Raw genomic sequence first — 8,724 nt, 5'->3', positions numbered from 1 at the left:
GATAAGATGAAATAAACCCCGAAAGCGTGTATACTGGTACTATTCGTGCAGCACAAAGTACAAAATTACAATTTTCTCGTTTATTTTATTAAATATGTTATTATTATTATTATTAATTTTTTATTCTATAACTTTATTTTTAGATGAATATAAATCTTCACAATTTCTTTGAGTTTTTATTCTATAATACTTTAAAATTTCTATATGTAAAATAATTATATTGATATAATTATTTACATTTGTTTTTGATTTTTTTTTATTCTATAACTTTATTTTTAGATGAATATAAATCTTCACAATTATTTATTAGAAAAAAGTAAACAGAAAACACATAGTTGGTGATAATAAATGCTACTTATTTTTTATATAAAATATAAATAAAGCATAAATCAAAGTTTTTTTTTATATGAATGTTAGAATTGAGAATGACTTTTTTTAATTTGTTTATTACATAATATTTTTATCCAGACTTCCTTCAACTTCCAAAGAAGGAAAAGTCTTCCGCATAATTTGTGGGGCAATTAAATTTTTAGGTCTGTTCCGTGTTTTTTATTTTTCTGGAAAATTGGTGATAAATCTATAAATTACAACATAAGTTGTCATTTACACTTTATATTTTATAAGTTTGTTTAAACCCCCTAACCATGACAAAGATGACAAACTATCCTTACGTTCATTAATTATTTATAACTAGACCAGAAATGATATCATAGTTGAGATAAAAATATTTCATTTATGCAATGGTATTATTATCGTGTAATTAAATGTTTGAAAAATATATTTTTCTCAAAAATTATATATTCGAACATATGTTCGCAACTAATTGTTTACATGACTTATTCCAATACTTTGGAATATTTATAGAAGATCGGAAGAAAATAGGAACACAGTAGAGTCCTAAAATGAACTTATGATTCAAAATAATATGTTCCTAGAAATAGCACTGGATTCCTCTAAATTCTTCAGAGATTTTAGAGAGATCCAAAAGACGGTACGACAATCAACTATTCTATATTGCACATAAAATTGAGAAAATCCTTAAAAAAAAAAAGAAATTCTTGGAACATTAAATAATATTAAAATAAAAATCCAAACTTAATATTAACAACCAAGTTCTAATAAAAAGGACCTCGGAAAGAAGGTTGTCACCATTCTTTCGTACTAAACCCTTATTACACCAAAAAATGAAGGTCAAGGTATTGCCAAGACCTTTAATCGACGAAGAAAAAATCATCAATATAATTAAAAATGTCTCAGAAAAGAAATTAAGCCGATGACAATTATAGAAAGGATTAGTCTAGAAGATCTTCAATGCCTCATATAATCTTTTGCGAATCTCAACAAAGGACGAACCTCTCTCAGTAATTTGGTCATCTTCCCATGAAACACCGTATGGGATCTCATAATACAAATATGATATAATCTCAAACAGATTACCATGTAAGTGGAGAAGCACACCCATCGAGAACAAGGTGAAGGAGAAATCAAATTCCCTTACACCAAACACCTTATGGGAATTATGTTTTAGAACCAATACATCTTTATGGGGTTATGCTTAACCTTGATGTACTGGATTTAAAAAACATAGAAGATCTCATAGATGACTGCATATTAGCTATGAGAATCGCAGCAAGCACAATTGATCTCAACAAAAGAATGATTCATTAAACTTTTAGAAATGGGTTTGATAAGATTAGTTAAAATCGTTTGGGACATGACTTTGGCATGTACCAAAGTGTAACGTACCGTACTTTTAAACAATTTAAAATTTGCGGAAAAATAAAAATTTTCTTAAATAATAAACCTTCAAAATGCATTAAAATAATCTGCTCGTCTAAAAAAATTTGAAATAAAGACAAATACAATTGAAGTTTGCAAAAAGGTAAACGTTTAAACACCGTAACAATCTCGTAAAAATCAGAGTATTTGAATCAACATTCATAAATTCTTAAAACATGGGCGGTTTTCGGGTTTAACCTCCTGCGCAGTCCAAGCCGGCTCATTGGTCCCCTCCTCTCGTCTCCTCATACTCGTCCTCACCTGTATCGATCAAGTCTAGTGAGTCTAAAGACTCAACATGAATAAACTGGAAGTAACAAGTAATACATAATCAAACCACATGCAACTTTAAATTAAAACGTACATACTTAAACTTGAACGTAATAACATAAACTTAGACGTGCCATCATCATAAAACTTTTCATAAACATGCTTGCATCATACATACTTGAACATGCGTAAACTTCATCATTTTTGCGTAGAGATATGTTTCAAAGCAAGTGACCCATACATAAATGCGACTGCTCAAACTAAACCATAGTACTGGGTTGACAGGAAAAAATTCACTACCACATACATGAGATCCCCGGTCATGCTTTATCGAGTGGATTGGTCACTGGTCATGCTTTATCGCTTTCCAATCATGATCTAAACCCGGTCATGCTTTACCAGGGTAGAGAGGTCCTCGGCCATGTTCACCGACTTCCAAACCCGTTCATAATTGGTCACAAGACATTTAACATACCTCAAAAATATAAAATATTTTCTTTTGCACGTCGAACATACTTACATGGCGTTGAGGGGGATTCATTGGATATCGCTTGGGGCCACTACTGTACATACTAACATGATTATATGCAGTTAATTTTTCCATAGCTTAGACGTAATAGTCGTGCTCACCACCTGAGATGACAAATTTCTTATGACATTCTAAATTACTCGAGACTTGACCTCGTTTATTCATCGTACTAAACATGACATCATCCCCCGAAACAAATCATAAAATATGATGTGTGAACATTTTCCAAAATATAGAAGACATGGGCCTAAAATAGTGATTTAAAAGTCATGGACAAGCGCCTAGGCGCTGGACAGCGCTGCGCTGTGGCACTGCCTAGCGCATAGCGCCGCAAGGTCCAGCGCCGCGGCACTAGACTTGCGCAGAACGGGCGCTGCGGCGCTCCCTGGTGAGTGCTGCGGCACTAACTCTGCGCAAACTCGACCCCAAAGAACAAAATTTGATGCAAACACGAAGCCACACCCAATCGACTCAAACCAACACTTCAAGACTCATCCTAGGACATTATGGAAATGATTCAACTCACCAAATGCCCCGAAACAACGAAGCACGCAATGCAACACAACTCATGAACACGACATTTTGACACCAAAACGTTTTCTGCGACTTCTAATGCAACCAAGTGCCTATCGACACAAAACGAAGCACCAAAAATCATTCAAACCTCATACTCAATATACCTAATCGTAGCAGCGATCACTCAAAGGTCCCCAACGAAGCCTGCATCAAATAAACTTCAAAAACACGTGCATTTTCATAAAATCGCAGTTTGAGAAATCCCACGAAAACGATTATAACTCACTCGTTTCTTGTCCAAAAATTACTAATTTACTGTCAAATCAAAGGTATCAAAAAGTACTACGTTTTATATGTTGAAAATGTTTCCAGAAAATCGAGCGAAGTTTCGCAATATACAAAATGACAGCAAACACGTTTTTAGACCTAAAAATTTTGATCTAAAAATCATTTCAAACGTTTTTGCTCAAACTTTTCACAACATACATGGATTTTCACACATAATAAACAACAAAACACATAATATAACGAGGTTGATGCAGAAACAATAGAATATGCATACCTTTGATCTTTAAAAATTCTGAAACGAAGATACCGAAGCGGGAAGGATGCGAGGTTGATCCGGGACGAACGTGACACGATTTTTTTGAAGAAAAATGGACGATGGATTGCTGGAAAATTTCAGAGGAAGGGGCGGCTACTTCTAGTGCTAAGAACCTTAACTTTTTCTTAAAAAATGGAATGAAGAGCAAGGAAAAATGTGTGTGTGTTATCGTGTATGTGTGTGTGAGTATATGGGTGTGTGCGTGAGTTTAGTAATATTAGGAGGTAATTAGTGAGTTAACTGACTAATTAAAAATAATTCATTTAAAATTTCCCAATCCTAACTTAAGATAAAATACCACATTTTAAAATTGCCAAAATCGTCGCCGGTCTCTTTTCTTCGATCCCGCGTCGAATAATCGCCTGAAACATTAAACTCAAGTAAATATTTTAACGTGCATCACCTAAACATAAATAATTTAAATAATGCAAATTCCTAAATCATGCATCTCTAAAATCATTTTAAACTTAAATAAATAATTTAACAATTTAAATAAATGCATAGGTTTTACGTGTACTTTGGGCTCTACACAAAGAGTCAGTCCTAGCAGGATAATATCTTAGTGACATAGCTGGGAGAATGACTACTCTATTTAAACATGTTTTATAGAGGTATACTATTTTAACAGTCAAGACACCGAGAAGAAAAAGAAATATACTTAAGCTCTGCATAATATTGAATTAGATTACATATATTTTGTGGATAAATACATTATGTTATTTACTATATATAGATGGAATTCTAGGATCGAATAAAATATAGCAATGTAACTTTTCTTCCCCAAAATGTCAAGTCCCTCGAGAAATGCTAATTAGAGAATACGTCTCTCGTAATCCATATACTTTGGCACGAAGGGCCTCTTTTCTCAAAAGAAAATTAGCAGAATGTGTCATATGGAAGCATTGCAAAATAATTACAAAATATTAAGTGGTATTAATAAATATAATCGTTTATGTTGTAAAGAATATGATCTTCTAACAATCAATGGAACTAAACCATGAAGATAGAAAAAGAAAAGCTTTAGGTCTCATATTTATGCCAGAAGTAGATGAAATGGAAGTAGTTCTTGAAAACCAAGAACAGTATGATCTAAAAAAAAAGAGACATATCTTACAAATCTGGCATAGAAGTGACCATGAAGAAGTAGGATTTCATCCCAAGCATCAAACTTATCTCATAGCACGGGACGAACACAACAAAGAAAACTTTCAGAAGAGCTCGAACCTAAGCAAGTGAAAGTTTTAAAGATTATAATTCCTGGACATGTGGAGCAAGATGTCATATTTCGACCAACTGTCCACAAAATGATAGAAAAGGGATAAAACACTTTGAACCAACTCCGGAAATTTAAGAAACGATTTATTACCAAAATCTAGTTCAAGTATACCAGTTTGAAAAGATTCCTTCAGACAATAGTATATATATGAAGAAGAGGAAGTCGTAAGTTAGGAAGAATCTGATGGAACATGATCAGAATCTGATTGAAGACGAGGTGTTTCGACACAAAACAAATGAGGAATTGTCTTGTTTCTTTAGTCAGACAACAATATCTCATAACATGGTCCAAAAGATCATGAAAAAATTCTATTCTACAGAGATATCAAGGATTCTCTATAGGACAGATAAAAAATTTGTTAAGAAATCGTGGACTAAGAAACAGAAAGTATCGTCTAATCTATAAAGTTTTCAAAAGGGAAATGAAAACTCCAATGGAACTCAGGGGAAATCGAATGGAGATGCAATTAATTCCTTCTGAACAAATTAAGTAGGAATTACAAAAACACAAGATAGAAGTAGCATGAACCGTTTCTTGGATTCATATTGGAGCAATTCAGATTATGACAAAAACTACTTTTAAAGAAGGAATGGATTCACCTATTGATAATGCTATATACGATAAACGAATGGGTAATCTTCAAGATTCATTGGGAACAAGCTCAAAGAATCTATGCACATGGAAAATTGTTGGTGTGTTTACCCAAACATTTCCTACAACATGGCAAATCAAAGTTGCAGCCGAGCTTTAACATTACATCAATTTTTTTTTTTAAAAAAAGAGGCTGATGAAAGAGGGTAATAACTATTTTCTATTACCTATAAAATTTCACATTCTCTATCTAATATACATCACTCCGAATTGTTTATTAGAAATGATTTTATTCAAATATCAGAAATATTTGGAAAAGTTGTTCAAGCAATTTGTTAGGATTGATTGGGAGTGAAGAAGTGTTTAGAAAGGGGGTTGAATAAACACTTAACAGTTTTCACAACTTCTTCGAATAATGAATCATTTTAGTGATAAAATGAATTTAGGAATCTTGTTTGTCAATATCAATCAGTTAACTAATGAAAGTGCGGAAATAAACTGAATGACAGATAGAATAAAAACAAAAATTAGAGACACAAGATTTTTGGATGTTCGGAGATTTAAACACTCCTACGTCACCCTTTCTATCTAGAAGATAGGATATTTACTAAAAGACTTTGATCTATACAACGATTTGTACAAACCCACTTCAGTTTTGGACTTAACATTGCCAAAACTAAAACTCTTAGTTCCAATACAGTTTATCAGTACTCAACTGATACGTAGTACTTAGCACAACTGATCTCTACGAGATCGAATAATACACTACTGAATGTTTGTGCATTTAAGCTCGAAGTATAGCCTTGAATGCTATGAATATGTATATTAAGTGTGATATTTTGAGAGATTTAGAACTGAAAGAGTATGCACAAAGTTTTACTTGATAACTTGATTGCTCGATTTCAAGATTACCCTTGTTCAGCTGATCTTCTAGGCTATTTATAGGCTTTGCTTTCAACATTAACAATAAATCTATTTGAATCTTTATATCCGTTGTATAGTCACGTCAACATTCTTCTGACAATAGTACACTTTAGCTTTTCTGAAATGCAGAGTTCCTACTATGCGTTGAAGTCTGCTCTTGTACAATTGACGGTTGGTAGCTATGTTCCTTAACTGATGACGTGTCAAGCTGATTTATCAGTTGACAAAGCCGATAGGATTAACTGATTGGTCTCAACTGATTGTAGTTTAACTGATCAGTTATAACTGATCTTCCAGTTGACTACGTAGTTCAGTTGCCTTTTATTATATACGCATTAATCTTCAGTTCGGGCAACTATCAGTTTACGAATTTTTAGTTCAGTTACTCTCAGTCTTCTTGATCAGTTGTTCATCCTTTTCACGCTCAATTTGTCAAACTTAGAAATTAAGTTTCCAACAATATCCCCCTTTAGGTGTTTGACAAAACTTAAAATATATGAACTGATCAAACCGAACTCTTCGTAGATAAAATAATCTTTTATTGACAAATATTTCAATGTACATATTCGTACAAAGAATGAAAGAATAAAAGAATCTTCTACTGACTAAAAATCCTCAAAATCTGCCAAATTTCTCAATTGAATATGAATACTGTCTTCTAACTGATCTGGATTTTTTTAATGCTTAGTTCGTTTATCAGTTGGTCCTTGATCAGTCAGTTGACTAGGTCTTTTCTTGGATAGCTTCTGTTGTTCTTTTACCTCTTCCCCCTTTTTGTCAAACTCACCAACTCTGCTGGATAAAGCACGAACTTCCGAGGTGACATTAGATATGGAATTCATTATTTGTTCTTGCATCAGATCCATTCTCTTTGTCATTACAATTTCCAAGAATTCAATGCGATTGTTGAACATTTCTTGAGTCTGAAAATGTTCTTGAACTGTCACTCGGTCTTTCTTTAATTGATCTAGCTGGAGAAATAAAGAAGTGATATCTTTAGTGACCTGGTGCAGATTCTTCATTGTGTTCTCCTTCATAGAATCAATCTTAAAGGTGTGCAGCAGTTGGGTTAACTTGATATCGGAAATAGAAGAAAATAAATGGAAAAGGTTGGACTGAATGTCTTCTATCATTGAATCAGTAGCCATTGTATCTCAGGAGATATAGCTTCAGAGAATTCTGGTTCTTGCTCCTTTTCTTCTTCATTAAAAATCACCAAGGCTTGATCAGTTGATTCAGTCACAACGGTAATCATGTCTGTAACTACTTTCCGTTGAAGTTCTGGAGAAGGAGTGGAAATCGGAACAACAGTTGAGCTGGAAGGCTCTTCAGTTTGTCTAACAACTGATACTTCAGTTGGATTCGAGTGTAACTGAGCCACTTCAGCATCAGCTAGAACTAACTGTTCAGTCGTGGTAGGCGACTGAACAGGTTCTTCAGTTTCTTGCGAAATAGCCTCTGAGGCTGGTTGTTCAGTTAGGCTTGGTCCTTTAACCGCTTCTCTAGTTAGAACATTCAACTGGATATCAGCGACGACTGATTGTATGACTTCATCGATATTGGCCAGTGATAACTCATCATCAGTGTAGAGTTGAAGACCTATAGGAGAAGATTAAAGAGCAGAAGGTGACGGTTGAGCATCTTTTGAAGATGTAGCACTTACTTGTTCAGTCGGTTCATCAACTGCTTCTTAGGATGGCTCTGGCTGATGAGTTGACTGTTCAGCCTGCTCTTCTGAGGAAGAATTTTGGGAATCAGGGTGAAATAGTCAGCTCTTGACCCATTTCCCAATCTTTGATCTACATATGCTGTGATAATAGATCCGTGTCAAACTGATCATAAACTGCTTTGTCATCGAAGGCAGTTGGACTGGTGAGATCATAGTTCTTGCGTAGCTCGGCTATGACTTGAGCCACCTTCCTAGCATGCATCAGATCAAAGAAGTAATTCCTCCTCTCTAGTGCCTGAACAATTGTTGCAGCTTTGACTATTCTCAGGACTATGGTTTCCAAAGCGATGAATTTATTCAAAACCGATTTAGTTGCTTGGCAAACACTTCAGTCCTGTATCTGACCCATTCATTGTAAGTTTTCAAATTAGATTCAGAAAACTTATTTAATTCTTCCCATATTAAATCAATATGATTCTTAATCGAGTTGGTTGGTCTGGGCTCTTCAATCATCTTGCCCTTACATTTCGGGTTAGATAGGGCATGAGAAATGCTCAGCCCTGAAA

This window comes from Primulina tabacum, chromosome 5 (genome assembly GCF_025594145.1).
Source record: "Primulina tabacum isolate GXHZ01 chromosome 5, ASM2559414v2, whole genome shotgun sequence".
Classification (NCBI taxonomy): Eukaryota; Viridiplantae; Streptophyta; class Magnoliopsida; order Lamiales; family Gesneriaceae; genus Primulina; species Primulina tabacum.
The sequence above is the reverse complement of the archived record's forward strand: the minus strand, read 5'-3'. Positions refer to the sequence as shown.